Source organism: Lagenorhynchus albirostris, chromosome 7, assembly GCF_949774975.1.
Source record: "Lagenorhynchus albirostris chromosome 7, mLagAlb1.1, whole genome shotgun sequence".
In the NCBI taxonomy this organism is placed as follows: Eukaryota; Metazoa; Chordata; class Mammalia; order Artiodactyla; family Delphinidae; genus Lagenorhynchus; species Lagenorhynchus albirostris.
Genome location: NC_083101.1, coordinates 108,111,880 through 108,127,858, shown reverse-complemented (window position 1 = coordinate 108,127,858; position 15,979 = coordinate 108,111,880). Strand labels below are relative to the sequence as shown.

Here is a 15,979-nt window from a genome sequence, read left to right as displayed (position 1 = left end):
CTCTTTTGGTTAGAAAGAAATTAGAGCATATTTTTTAAGGTCTTTTATCTGTAGGGAAAAAAATGTTTTTCCCAAACTGATGTTATAGACATTCTTCTTTCAAGCTACTCCATAAATATTTGGAAACCTCCCTTAAATCAAATGACCTTTTATTTGATATGTTACCCAAAAAAGGCAGTTAAAGATGTAGTGGACAGATAACAGAATGGAAGGAAAAAGAAGGACACCATTTCTTTTGGAAAAGCAAAGTTTATTAAATGAAAGCTGAACCAGCTTTTAACTATGTCTGGTTGCAATTCTAGTAGTTAATTATTGCTTTTTGTCCAGTGAGACAAGTAGAAGTTTTTCGCGAAGCTGGTGCCTTTCCCGTTTGGATGGAAAGGGCAGCAGAGAAATCATGTAAATATCTTGTAAGGACAGATTGCCAAGAAAATCATTGACTGGCAGGATTAGGTGAAGCGAGGGGGTGGGGAAAGGGAGTAGGAAGGCAAAGCCTAAGGTTTAAAACGTGGCATTGATTCAGTTTGTTTGTAGCAGGTTTTTGGCTTGAACCCTCTTCTAGTTCAAGGACATGTTCTTAGGACTTTGCCAATTGTTGGGGTCAGGGTTCATACTCAAATGTAGACATACATAGTCCAAATATTAAGATATCATTTATCAACGTTCTCTACATACATAGACTGGCTCTGGAGAAAATTACGGAAAGTGAGGTTAGGGTTTTGAATACTCTTTGTCACTTTACTACTCTTTCCTCACCCCTACCTTATGATCTGGTCTCCCCTGAGACCTGCCTTCCCCTGTAGGCTCGCGAGATCCAAAACTGTCTTCCACCCCCATTCCTCCACCTAAAAATGTTTGTATTCCATTTCCTGAGGGTTATTTCTCTGCTGGACCTAATCTGATAAGGTAATGCCTGCTGAGTTGTTAAGTAATAAATAATTGCCCCTACTTTGCCCATCTAAGATCATAATTTTGAAAAGGAAGATCTTTCAAAGCTTTATCTTTGAAAGCATGACTAATGTTGGGTATTTTATAGAATAGAGAAGCTGGTTAGTAGAGAGAACATATTAGATTAAGCAACCTCCCAATGGCGCACTCCCCTTACTGGGCATATTTTTCAAACAAGACTTTCAAAGTTGGCATCCAACATTTATTAAAAAGCACTTGAATTGATGACCACGTATATATACTATCAAAGGAGTGCTTGGTCCTGATAAACTTAGTTTCTTTCCATCTGATATTCTTGAATTCATGAAATGCTGCAGTGAGTGAAAATAAACAGTAGTGATTAATTTAACCTTTACTATATTCTAGTATTTGCTCTCTGGATAAGTCCACCTTCCCAGATGATTTATGTATTAGTTGGGATGTTTTTGGTTGTAAGTAACAGACCTCCAACACAAATTAGCATAAATAACAAACCATATTTACTGGCTCCCATGTCTGAAAAGTCCGGGCGTGTTTTGATTAAGGCGGTCTCCCAGTTTTCTGTGATTCCCTTGGCTATGCCCTCCTCTGCATGCTGGCTTCATCCCATTCTCACTCTGGTTCCCATCATATTCTCAGAATGGCTGCCAGTAGCAACCGGGGCAACATGTTAACTTGATTCACATCCAAGGGGACAGAGATGGTCACTTCCTATAACCATTTAATAAAAGTCTTGAGATTTACTCTGATTGGGCCAATCACTGTGGCCAGGAAGAAACCAAATGCTGATTGATCTAGGTTTGGATGAAAGCCTCTATTGAACCAACCTTTGCTTTAAGTGGGGAAAAAATAATATACCTTGGAGCTGGGATGGAGTCAATCCATTCCAAAGCTCATGGCATATGGCATACTGAGTGAGGGACATTTCCAAAGAGAATCTGAGGGCAGTTTGCCAAAGTGGAATAAATTCTAAGTATGTAACCAAATATTATTCACCAAGTTCCTTTATGTGAAGTGCATTCTTTCAACTTTTTGACAAATGCACAGGAAAACAGAGGTATAGAGTTAATCTCTTGTCAAACAGGAAAATTGTATGTGACTCATATCTAGTTCAGCAAAGAAAGCTTCCTTTCTTTTTTTTTTTTAACATCTTTATTGGAGTATAATTGCTTTACAATGTTGTGTTAGTTTCTGCTGTATAACAAAGTGAATCAACTATACATATACATATATCCCCATATCTCCTCCCTCTTGCATCTCCCTCCCACCCTCCCTATCCCACCCCTCTAGGTGGTCACAAAGCCCCGAGCTGATCTCCCTGTGCTATGCGGCTGCTTCCCACTAGCTATCTGTTTTACATTTGGTAGTGTATATATGTCCATGCGACTCTCTCACTTCATCCCAGCTTACCCTTCCCTGTGTCATCGAGTCCATTCTCTACATCTGCATCTTTATTCCTGTCCTGTCCCTAGGTTCTTCAGAACCCTTTTTTTTTTTTTTTTTTTTTAGATTCCATATATATGTGTTAGCATATGGTATTTGTTTTTCTCTTTCTGACTTACTTCACTCTGTATGACAGACTCTAGGCCCATCCACCTCACTACAAATAACTCAATTTCTTTTCTTTTTATGGCTGAGTAATATTCCATTGTATATCTGTGCCACATCTTCTTTATCCATTCATCTGTTGATGGACACTTAGGTTGCTTCCATGTCCTGGCTATTGTAAATAGTGCTGCAATGAACATTGTGGTACATGACTATTTTTGAATTATGGTATTCTCAGGGTATATGCCCAGTAGTGGGAATTCTGGGTCATATGGTAGTTCTATTTTTAGTTTTTTAAGGAACCTCTCTACTGTTTTCCATAGTGGCTGTATCAATTTACATTCCCACCAGCACTGCAAGAGGGTTCCTTTTTCCCCACATCCTCTCTAGCATTTATTGTTTGTAGATTTTTTGATGATGGCCATTCTGACCAGTGTGAGGTGATACCTCATTGTAGTTTTGATTTGCATTTCTCTAATGATTAGTGATGCTGAGCATCCTTTCATGTGTTTGTTGGCAACCTGTATATCTTCTTTGGATAAATGTCTATTTAGGTCTTCTGCCCATTTTTGGATTGGGTCGTTTGTTTTTTGATATTGAGCTGCATGAGCTGCTTGTGTATTTTGGAGTTGCTTCGTTTGTCAGTTGCTTTGTTTGCAAATATTTTCTCCCACTCTGAGGGTTGTCTTTTTGTCTTGTTTACGGTTTCCTTTGTTGTGCAAAAGCTTTTAAGTTTCATTAGGTCCCATTTGTTTATTTTTGTTTTTATTTCCATTTCTCTAGGAGGTGGGTCAAAAAGGATCTTGCTGTGATTTGTCATAGAGTGTTCTGCCTATGTTTTCCTCTAAGAGTTTTATAGTGTGTGGCCTTACATTTAGGTCTTTAATCCATTTTGAGTTTATTTTTGTGTATGGTGTTAGGGAGTGTTCTAATTTCATTCTTTTACATGTAGCTGTCCAGTTTTCCCAGCACCACTTATTGAGGAGGCTGTCTTTTCTCCATTATATATTCTTGCCTCCTTTATCAAAGACAAGGTGACCATATGTGCATGGGTTTATCTCTCGGATTTCTATCCTGTCCCATTGATCTATATTTCTATTTTTGTCTCAGTACCATACTGTCTTGATTACTGTAGCTTCGTAGTATAGTCTGAAGTCAGGGAGCCTGATTCCTCCAGCTTCATTTTTATTTCTCAAGATTGATGAAAGCTCCATTCTGCTCTAGTAACCAAATCTTTACTCTTTCTTAGAACTGGATATACATACTTAATCATGTGAGAGCTTCCAAGGAGCACATGGTTAAATGACACTTCTAGTCCCCAGCCGTGGCGGTAAGTTCTGAGCTCCGCATATGATTAATTTAAGAGGAAAAGATGGTAGCCAGCCAAAGTTATGAATTCCACATAACTGGTGTAAGATTTACATGCCCATCCTGAGACTGAATGCAGGGCATGTATGTGTCTCCTATTTATAAAAAGGTAATTCTGAGGAAAGAACCCATTCAGTGCTTAAAGAGTTACCTAGGAATCGATTTCCTTTATTCTCATTTCTCTTCTTGATTCTATTGCTTCTATGTCTTCTAAAAGTCAATCATTAGAAATTTTAATTTGATGTCCTTACGATAGCTCTTACTTTATTACAGTGAAGGGAAAAGGAAGAAGAAAACCTGTCTTCAACTTTCAGATCATCATGTTCAAATATTTAAGACAATCCAGGTAGCAGAAAGCAGCAAATAAGTATTTTTCTGCTTGGTATTGACAAGTAGGCCTAGAGCAGCCATGCTCCAGTCCCCAACTTTATGGCTACCAGAGTCTCTACATCTAAAAGTACCTCTTTATCTTCCTCTAGTGCCTAGAATTCTTACCTGTAGGATCATTCCTTGTTTGCTTTTAGACCTTATCCCAGCAAGTTACTTTTCAGAATTCTTAATACAGACTACGGAGTAAAACATGCTGTTCATATGCAACTTAAATCACGTGCCAAGCTTAGAATGTAATATGGTTGGCCCTTGCCTATCTGGCCCTGGCTGTGTGTCTTTTTTCATTGGACAGGACATACCTGGACCAGATCAACTGGAATCCTTACAACAGTTTTAGAAATAGAAATGAAGTTAATATCTTTCAGGATGCCAGACATGTAGGTATAAAGGTAGAAGCATGGGAGCTATTAGTGGCCATATTTTCTACTCTGTGGACAGGACAAGCCAGGATGCAGTTACTACTGTGGTATTTGAGTCAAACAAAAGCGTGAAGGATATGCAAGCTCCAACAGATATACCTAAATCTAAAAGGAAACAAACAAAAAAATACAAAATCCGATTAAATGGTGAAAAAAATGTAGCTGAAGCCTCAGGTGGTAAAATTCCATTTATCCAAATCAGATGGAAATATATGCTAAAGGAATGTCTGAAGCCTGCTTTCAGAGGCAGGAACGGTATCAGTCTGTATGTCTGCTGTCCCAGACCTTTCATCCTGACCCCAAATCACACAGGTCAGTAGCAACCTTGACACACTGAGATGACAATACCAGTTCTTCTCTGAGTCACAAAACAATCTCCTTGAAGAGGTTTAAAGTTAAATATAGACATGGTTAAGTACATACTTTGGTATTAATGTAGGAAAAATATGCTTACGTTTGGTAATAAATTATTTATAGTTTTAATATGTGTAAATTATTTATTGATGCTGTGATGGTTGATTTCATATGTCAGCTTGAGACTTGGCTCGGGTGCCCAGCTGTCTGGTCAAACACCAGTCTAGATGTTGCTGTGAAGGCATTTCTTAGATATGATTAACATTTAAATCAGTAGACTTGGAGCAAAGCAGAGGACCCTCCATAGAGTGGATGGGCCTCAGTTGAAGGCCTTAGGAGAAAAGACTGAGGTCCTCCAAAGAGGGTGGAGTTCTGCCAACCACCCCACCCTCAACGTGCTCCCTGCCAGACTGCTTTTGGACTCAAGGCTGCAGCGTGAACTCTTTTTGGAACTACCGTCTGGTCAGTCTGCTCTTTGGACTAGCCAGTTCTCTGTCTCTCTTCCTCTCTGTGTACACACTGCACACACACACGCGCACGCACACAAGCTATTGGTTCTGCTTTTCTGGAGAACCCTGACGAGTACATATTTATAACAAATGACTCCAAAACTTTGTGGCTTAAAGGCACAAGTATTTATTGTCTCACAGTTTCTGTAGATCAGGAATCAAGGTGCAGCTCTGCTGAATACCTCTGCCTCAAAGTCTCTTCAAGGCTGCAGTCGAGCTGTCAGCTGGGGCTGCAGTCTCATTTGAAGGCTCAACTGAGGGCAGGGAGAGGGTGGTTCTGCTTCGAAGTTCATTCACCTGGTTGCTCACGAGATTCAGTTCCTCATGGTTTGTTGATCTGATTGTCCCAGCTCCTCACTGGCTGTTGCCTGAAGGCTTCCCTCTTGTTCCCTGCCACATGGGTCTTCCATAGGGAAGCTCACAGCACAGCAGCTGGCTACCTCAGAGTGAGCAATCAAGAGAGGTAGGAGGTCACCAAAGAGAGAAGGCAGTTTTTTCATAACCTCATTTTGGAAGTAACATAGCATCACTTCTCTTGCATTCTATCCACTAGAAGTCACTAAATGCTAGCCCTCCAAGGGGAGGGTATTGCACAAGAATGTGAATACCAGGAGGGGAGGGTCATGGGGGGCCAGCTTAAAGGTTGCTACCACATTTAGCTTGTTAGAGAATCTGACAGTTGAGGTTTTTAAATTCTAATTTAAAATCATAATTAAAGAACTGATTTGAACTTGGGATGTATGTTGCAAAACAAGAGAGACTTTTTTTCTAAGATTGTAAAGACTGCTGAGATGCTTGAGGGGACTTCAGATTTATCATATTTATGAATTTAATATATTAGGTTTACTACAGTAGTGTAAATACTTGAGAAAGTACTTGGGGGAAACTTCACTTGTCAGGTCGGATCAGGCAACAAATGTATTAATCTTACGGATGCATCCAAAATGTTGAAGGCAATTAAATTAATTTGTGAGAAGCCTGTGTGTGTACTGAATTCTGTAACTTGAGTGACTCAAAGAGCCGTCAAAGACCAATTTGAAAGTTATTGTTAAATTCTACTAAATTTATAAATACAAGTATATGATGTATATACATATATATATATGATTAAGGGCTTAAGGGAAACTAAGTTTTAGAATTTTTTACTTTAGTAAATTGAATATCAATTGAAGAGAATCCCAGTAGCTGTAATTTGTCCTTTCTTTGAAAAAAAATTAATGCCCTCAGAGAAAATGAAATCTGACATTGATAAAAGCAAGTCTTCAGAGAGAGAAACAGAGAGAAAATTCAAATAGATGAGAAGAAATGGGCAGTGCCGATATTTTGGAGATCTTGGTCCCAGGTGTTCCTGCCAGCCATCAGCTGCATTCCTGCCCTCGAGTTCTGGAAGACACCTTGATGTCCTTACAATTGTTTTCTCTTGAAACCAAGAGCCCAAACTCATGTTTTTCCCTATAATCTCTTCTGCAGAAATGTAATTTGTGAAACACACACTGGAGACACTATCATCTCTAATAATAGTAACTATGAGAGTCAGAAAACCTCTCCAGGATGGGAATGATGAGACACCGTTTCACTCTTGACCTGCCATCCTTTCTTCCCAGATCTGTCCATTTCCCTATTTATTAAAAATAAGTAGATTTGATAGTTGAGCCCTGCCTCATGTGGCTGTGGAGGAAATAATCAGTTTCAAAATGTGCTGAAAAGAATGATTCTGGTTCAAGGTTGCTGATGTTACTGTTGCATTTCAGTGATGCTGATGATGCTTTTATAAACTCTGTGGTTTTTTTAAACTTTGAGTTGTCTTCCTTGTCACTGCTCATTTCTCATGTGGCACTGCTGATTCTGATTCCTAACTGTGCCCCTGTCTGTGTTTACCTCTTCATCTCCATGGTTACTGCATGTACTGAAGCCTCTATCATCTCTTCTATGGAATTTTGTGATATTTTCCCACTAAGTTACCCAGATTTTCAGGTCAGCTTTTATCTATTCCATTCTGAAACCACCCCAAGCTCATCTTCTCAAACACAAATAAGTCCATATTACTTCTTCTCAACGTCCAGGAAAGGTCCCCAACTGCCAAAATAAAGTGCAGACCTCTTAGAATGACTCACAGGATGCTTTACACCAGCTTTCAACCCTAAGTTTTATGCTGAAATCATAAGGAACTGATTTTAGTTTGTTGAACCAATTATGCACTTTCCCTCTCCTTGGAACATCTTCCTCCAAATTCTTAAAAATCTGTCAAGGCTGGGCTCAAGTGTCTCCTTTTTATGAAGTCTCTCCTTCCCTGACCCACCCAAGCAGAGTTTCCGTTACAATTTTCCCATCCACCTTGTACAGAAATCTGTTACAATCTTTATAGCATGGAATTGTAATTTTTTCCTCTACATGTTTGCTTCCCAAACATGATTGTGAGCTCCTTGAAGGCAGACATATAACTTATTCATCCTTGGCTGCTTGGTTTCTAGGGCTGTGCTTGAAACAAGGAGGTTATTCAGTAAATGTATGTGAACTGAAGGTAGATCTATTACTATTCTTGGAATTTACAACATTAAATGTAGTTTAAAAATTCACTCAGGAAATACCCTACTTCAGAGCCCTAAGAAAATTATTTAACTTTCCTTACAAATTTCTCTTCTATGGGTAGAAAGGACTGGTTTAGACTGTAACAGAGCACTAAATTAAAGTAAAGCAAGATTGTCTCTTTCTTGAGATAGAGGGACAGGGAAGAATAGAAAAGTACTTTATTGCTTTAGTTTTTTACATGCAGGTTGAAACGTCATTAAAGTAAGATTTGTCACAAATAAGCTGAAACACAACAGGGTTGATTGACTATATTTAAGTTAAACAAGGGGGAGTTTAAAGAAGGGCTAGTTTTCCCCTTTATTTACGTTTTGTTTCGGTGTAAAGGGGGAGAACACAAGCAGGGATGGACTCAGGGAAGCTTATGACTGAGAATTACTTGGGCTGACTCAGCCTCTTCTCTTTTCTATAAAATGCTTAAGGAGCCATGAAGAGGTGAATGAAACAAGATACTAGCATTTGCCTTAGAAACATCTAAAAGTGAGGAGCCTATTAAAAGAGAAAGTCTTAGAAATAGAGTCACAGGTATAGAAAACAAACTTACGGTTCCCAAGCGGGGAAAGGGGGAGGGAAGGATAAAATGGGAGAACTGGGACTGACACATACACACGACTATATATAAAATAGATAACTAATAAGGACCTTCTGTAGAGCACAGGGAACTCTACTCGATGCTCTGTGATAACCTATATGGGAAAAGAATCTAAAAAAGAGTGGATATATGTATACGTATAACTAATTCACTTTGCTGTACAGCAGAAACTAATACAACATTGTAAATCAACTAGACTCCAATAAGAATTATTTTAAAAATGAGGAAGTTGTATTGGAAATCTGCCATTTCTCTTGTTTCTGGCTTTCTACCCAATCAGGGTGTGCGTTTGCGTGTATGTGTGTGTAGAGCTCTCCAAATAGTGTTATTCTGCTTAGTTTTTTGTTGGTTTTTTTTTTTTTTAAGTTTTGAATATTTTACAGCAATGACAAGAAAAATAGGATTGCTCGGAGTTCAGCAATCCTCATTAGTCACTCACCACAACTGGTAATTAGATGAAAAAGATAATGGGAAGCAGGGACTAAGCAGGACTCTGTCATCCTGTGTGTGAAATGATGCTGAGAGACCGAGCAACCCAGCAACCCTGGTGCCTGACTTGTTTTAGACGTTTTAGAACACAAAGAAAGAATTGGCAGGGATAAAGCCCTATGGTGGATGGGCCGTTTCGGGTTATGACTGATCACCCCTCACCACTAAACAGTTCAGGTGAACCAACATGTAAAAAAGCACTTAACTATGTGATAAGCACTTAACCAGCGAGGTATTGGGCACCATGGAAAGGCCTGCTTTTCTGTCTTAGGTGCTGTGATTATAATAAGAAAAGCTTATTCATTGTTCAGTTGCATCTGAATCAACAATGATTACAAACATCTGTATGCAGGTAATTCAGAAATCTATTCCTTATGCTTTTATACTAGGCTAAATATGAAAACCATGTTTCTCTGAAATTTATCCAAATTTTTTTCCTAGCATCTTTACCCTAAAACTTCCATCATCGCCTCCCCCACCCCCAATTTTAATTTTCTTCCACTTGCAGGAATTCTAGCCAAAACATACCCTGGCACATTCTCCTTCTCCTTTCAATGTAGAGAAGATTTACAGATGAGGATAAAAAGGGAAGAGAATAAGCAAAAGCTGGGGTGGGGTGGGGCTGGATTTGGGGAAGCCTATAATTTGATAAGGATGAGCTCAGATAAGGCAGGACTGGTGAGTGGTGGTCAGATTGGGAAAGGCCTGGAATGTTCGGCTGGAGGTCTGGACTTCATGCCTCTGGAAACAGAAGGCAGAAGGTTCTGAGCCGGGGAGTGACCCAGTTAGAGCATATGTTAGGTTACACCACATCAGTATTTCGGGTTAATAGACACTGGGGACTTAAGAGCAGTTAATGAGAAAAGTAAAATTACTTTAGCACATGTAAGATGTTATGAGAACTTGATTTGGGGCAGTAGAAGTGGGTCAGAGGGATGAGGAAAACAAAAGATCAAAGACCAGAAAGATGCAACTTTCTGACTCAGTTTCATATAAGGCAGCACATTCATGCCCATAAAACCCTAGGTGTCTGCTTGTGTTGTTCCTGTAAACTTTCAACATCCCCTCACTGGTAAGACATAGGAAGTGACCAAAAAAATCATTTTCACCATAATACTTGAGCAGCCATTAGATAAGGGTGATAAAGTTTACTTAAGAAAACAGTGCTCAAAACATCCTCCTTGCCAAGAAAACCTCCCCCCTCCCATCCCCATGGGCAGGAAGAATGGAGCAGGCCATTAATCAACTAACATTTTGTGAGCCTTTTGCCACACAATCTGAATAAAGTAGTCTTTGGATTTATCCAAAATTAGGCAGCCTCCGTGATTCATTTGAAAAGGTCCCTGCCGTAGGCTGGAAGTAGGCACCTGGCTATACGATGGGGAAGCAGCAAAGTAGGTACACAGTTCTGGAAAGCCTCCTACCAAATACTTCATCTATTAAATAGATAGGGGAAACCAGACATTAAAAAAGTTAGAAAGGAAGCAAAATAGTGCAGGAATACCATAATGACCTTTTGTGACTAAGGAAAAGTATCAACATTATCATGGATGGTATTTACTTTGTATAAACTAAACTGCAAAGACCACTATATAGTGCATAGAATAGAAACAAAAGTTAAAAGAGATTTAAAGCTCTTTTGGTCCAATTTCCCACTTAGGTAGAAATGCTGTGCACAATATCCCTAATAGGTGGCTAACTGGTATCAGCCTCCATCATCTCAATGAGCAATGAATATTCTGCTTCCAGGGCAAATGTATTTCATTTGGAGTATCCTAATTCTGATGGTACCTTATACCACATCACTTGGACCTCCACTTATTCACAGTTCTGTTCCTTGGAGAAAACTATGTCTATTCTGTCTTCCTTACAATAACTCAAATGAGAATTTTTGTCCTAACTGCGGGGGGAAACCAAGCGGGATGTAAAGAGAAGTGTGGGATGACAAATTACGATTTGCTCACTCAAAGACCTGTTTGTGTTCTATTGGGTCCACCATTATATGTACTGTTTTTTCTTCTTTCCTTTGGACTCATCAGCTAATTATTATTATTAAGATCTCTTCTCAATTAGCTTACTGGTTATACATGATTTATCTTATATATTACCATAGGCATGCTTGATTTATTGATATCTAATATTAATTAGTGGCTTTTAACCAAATTTTAGAAAATACAGATACCTTAGAGCACCTTAACTCTATTTACTCTTAACTTCTGTGCTTTCATATATGTTAAATCCTGAAAGTCAGTAGTTTCATTGCTTAATAAAATAAATACTTATTTCTATTTCCTCACTTCCCTTTCCTTTTCCAATATCCTTCATATCTCCCTGCATTTCTCTTTCTCCATCTGGGGATCCTTTCTGCTGCCTGAAAAACTCCTTGATTGTATTTCTTTGAATGTGGATCTGTTGTGATAAGTTCTCCCAGTTGTTTGTTTTTTCTGGAAATATCTTTATTGCACCTTCAATTTTGAAAGATTTTTTTTTTTCTGCATGTAGAACTCTAGGTTTTTTGTTTGTTTTGAAACTTTGAAACATTATTTCATTGTCTTCTGACTTAGGCAGTTACTGGTAAGAAGTCTGTTGCCAATTTTATTTTTGCTCCTTTGCTTCCCTCTGGCTGGTTTTAAGATTTCATTCGGTCATTGGTTTTCAGTGGGTTTTACTATCTATTTGGCAAGGCATGCTTTTCTTCTTGTCATTTATATTGATTCTTGAATCAGAAGCCTGAATTACTTTTGGAAAATTCTTGAACATTGGCTTCAAATATTGCTCCTACCTCAATTTCTGTTTCCTTCTTTTCTAGGACTCTAATTGCACCCATGTTAGACTGTTTGAAGGTCTATATTTCCTTTATACTGTTTTCCGTATTTCTCATCCCCCTTCCTCTTTTTGTTTCAATCTAGACATTTTCTGCTGACCTATTTTCTTATTCACAGATCAGACTCACAACTCCTCTCTTCAGCTATGTCTAATCTTTAATTTCATCTATTGTTTTCTAAATTTCCGTTATTGTATTTTCAGTTCTAGGACTCTTATTATTTCTAGTTCTTTAGCAAAATTCCCAATCTTGTCATCTAATTTTTAAATATACTAATCATAATTATTTTAAAGTCTGTTTCTGATGACTGCAATATCTGGCCCTTAGGGACTGTCTTTAAAAATACATTATTATTTTATCACTATCTGTTTTTATGTATATTAATTTGTATTGGAATGCTAGAAATTGTGTATGAAAAGTTATGGAAGCTTTGGCTGATAATTTTTCTCCAGAGAAGGTTTTTAATAGCATATGGCAGACCAGGAGAATAATATTATATCAGTTAAATCTAATACGATATTAAGCTGATTTGAGTCTGGGTTTTAGTCTTCATAAGGCCTGGTCTCTATTTCTGGTTTGCCCTTACTTATAAAGTATAACCTTTTGGGGGCCTCAGATGAAAGCCTGGGCTATTTTTTATTACCTCACCACCATAATGGGAACTGGCTCTTACTGTTTTCTCCCTCACGTAGTGATACTGATGAGAGCTATGCTTAGCTTTTCACCAAGTTTGCCTGTCTCTCAAACCAAGCTGCGAATGGCTTGGGGGGAAACTGGCTCAGATCGTTGGGCTTTCTTTTCTGTATATCCTTTCTTTCCACAATCTTTTCCTCTTAAGTCCTGGCTGTTTGATAGTCCTAAGCTCCATTTCTCCGCGCCATGTAACTCTTTTAAGTCTGTTCTATTCTACTTCTCTGCAGTTTAGCAACCATGCTCTGCTCAGTAAAAGCATCTCTGTGCTTTTACAAACTGGTGGTGTCTCAACAGAAAATAGCAGAAACACCATGCTCATTTCAGTGGGTTTATCTTCTCTCCAGCATCTTGGTCCCTTAAATTCTGATTGCCTGGATAGCTTTCTTATGCCATCAGTGAGACGATTCTTTTTTTTTGCATTCAGTCAAGCTTTTTTTAGTTTTCTTTCTTTCTTCCTTCCATTTCCCCCTCTCCTCTTTTCTTCTTCTTCTCCTTCTTCTCCTTCTTTCTTTCTTTCTTGAAGCCCATCAAAGCCAGAGTCTACTTGGTAATTTTTACGCTGTTGAACATACTATATATATTTTTTTCCTGGTTTTAGGAATTTCTCATATTTTTCTATACTCTCTTTGTTTTCAGAGCCTTCCTGCATTAGTTAGCATTTGTTGCATAACAAAGAACCCATACATTCATGGATTAAAACAACAATTTATTTACCTTGCAATTCTGGAGGTTGGTGATTTGGGCTGGGCTCAGCTGCTTTGAGTCAGGCTTGGCTAATCTTTCAGTGGGGCTCACTCATGTATCTGCTGCCGGCTGGGGGGATGGCTGGGAACTGGCTAATAGGAGGGTTTTGGTTCTTCCCTATGTGATGTCTCATCCACCAGCAGGTTAGCTTCAGGCTTGTTCATGAGGTGGCGGGATTCCATGCACAAGAGCAGAAACATGCGAAGGCCTCTCCCGAAATCACACAATATCGATTCTCCTGCACTGTTGTGACAAAGGAGGTCACAAGGCCAACCCACATTCAGGGTTGGAGAAATAGACTCCACCTCTCATTGGGAGAAGCTGCAAAGAATTGTGGCCACTTTTTGGTAGTCTACAACGCTAAAGTCATCGTTAATTCTAATAATTTAAATTTCTTAGACTTTTGCTCATTGATAGTCACATCCATTGCAAACAATGATAGTTTTATCTTTTCCTTTCCAATGTTTTACAATGCCATTTCCCTTCATTGCCTGATTGCACTGGATTGACCATTCAGTACAATTTAAAATAAAAGGAGAGAGAGTGGACATCCTTGATTTGTTCCCAATTGCAGAAGAAAAGATTTTGAAAAACTTTTCAATATTAATATGCTGTACTTTGTGGATACTTGTATTTTTTCTGCATATATTAAAATGATTTTTAAAGTTATTTCGTTAATATGATAATTTCACTGATTCAATTTGAATATTAGACCAAATTTAATTACTATATTAACCAATTTGTTGATTTCTGTTATTTTTTGATGTGGAAGAGTTTTTTGCTAACTTATTTAGAATTTTTGTGTTTATTGTGGCACAAGTGTTATTGAGCTACACTTTTTAAAATAATGTCTTTGGGGCTTCCCTGGTGGTGCAGTGGTTGAGAGTCCGCCTGCCGATGCAGGGGACACAGGTTCGTGCCCCGGTCCCGGAAGATCCCACATGCCGCGGAGCGGCTGGGCCCGTGAGCCATGGCCGCTGAGCCTGCGCGTCCGGAGCCTGTGCTCCGCAACGGGAGAGAGGCCCGCGTACCACAAAAAAAAAAAAAAAAAAAAATGTCTTTGGAAGGTTTTGGTGAAAATTAATAAAGGAAAACCTCACTAAGATGGAGTCAGGAAGCCAGAAGGGGGAGCTCTCAGGCAGTACCACCTGATGTCAATTACAGGAAGCATTGTCAATTGCAGACCCCAACAGAAGAATCATCAACAGGAAAGAATCATCCATCACAGGTCCCAACAGGAAAAGATGTACATGGTGTCTCCTACAAGAAATTGACTACCCCAGCAACTCAGCCAGTGAGAAACCGTCATCACCCTGAACTCTCACTTTTCTCCGATGGACTTTTTTCAAAATAACCCTTTCCATTTTGCTCCTTTTCTCTCTAGAAAATAACATTCCTTTTTGTTGTGTGTTGGACTTGCCTATGGCTTTTGCCATAGCTTGCTTTTCCTGAATTGCTATTCCTCTGCTATTCCCGAATAAACCCATTTTTGCTGGTCAAATAACTGTTTTATTTTTAAGGTCCGTATTTGAAATCAAGGTTATAAATTGGGAATTGGCTTCTTCTGTATTCTGGGAGAGTCAGCGTAACATTGGAATTGCTTCCTCCTTAAATATTTGAGAGAATTAACCAGTGAAGCCATCTGGGTAAAGACTTTCTTTATGGGAAGTATCCAATTATAGATCAAATAAATTGGCTAGTTTGCAATCTCTTTAGTAGTTATCTGACTAATCCAATTTTCTTTCTCTACTTGTGTCCATTTTAGTAAGTTGTATATTTCTAGGTATTTTCCCATTTAATGTATTTACTATTGCAATTTGTTAATAATATCCTTGTACTATCTTTTCATTTTCTACAGAACCTGTTTTTATTCCTGAAGTTGTTATTTGTGAATTCTCCTTTTACTACCAATAGTATGAGGTGTTTTACCCCAGTTTCACCTAATTTAAACTCCATCGACAGGGTGCTACTGAGTGAAAGAGTAACAGCTCTAGCTAATAGTCATTTGATAAGTTTGAGTTTATTAGTTATAGTTCTGGCAGGAGAGAAATGGCACTCTCAAACTGGGCAATTTGAAGAGAGCTGAGTAAAACATTTATTTATAAAGTTATCTGTGGTGTTCAGGGAAATAGCAAGGGGGAGCGTAGGACCCTGGGGTAGTAACTGCAGGAGATTATTACCACCCAAGGACCTGGAGAAGAGAATGGTTACCAGGCTGTATTGTGAGTAGCTATAGGGGAAGGACTCCCAGACAGATGCTGATACCAACAACTCAGGAATGAAGCCAAGGAAAAATACCCTGACCTCACTTTCCTCTGGTCCTCCAGCCTCTTTTGAGAGCCTCCTGTTGACTGAACCAAATCAGGTGCTGACAGGCAAAGGAGTAGTTAGTCTTTATATATCAGCAGCCTGGGAGGGCAATCACAAGATATTCAACACATTTTGGATAGCCATTTTGTTATACTTCTCAGCAGTGTCATTGGCTTAGTAGGTCAGTACTCAGTGAGGCTGCAAAACTGGAGGAACTTGTTAAGCA

The 15,979-nt window shown here is 38.8% G+C and overlaps 1 protein-coding gene across 1 annotated transcript in view; it reads left to right on the top strand.

The window, feature by feature from the left end:
* Nucleotides 1-14,792, top strand: part of CEP44 (centrosomal protein 44) — a 130,733-nt gene extending 115,941 nt beyond the window's left edge. The window contains exon 16 of the mRNA XM_060155804.1: nt 14,627-14,792. The gene's annotated coding sequence lies outside the window, so the exon portion shown is untranslated. The remainder of the gene's footprint in view (nt 1-14,626) is intronic.
* The last annotated feature ends 1,187 nt before the right edge of the window (nt 14,793-15,979 follow it).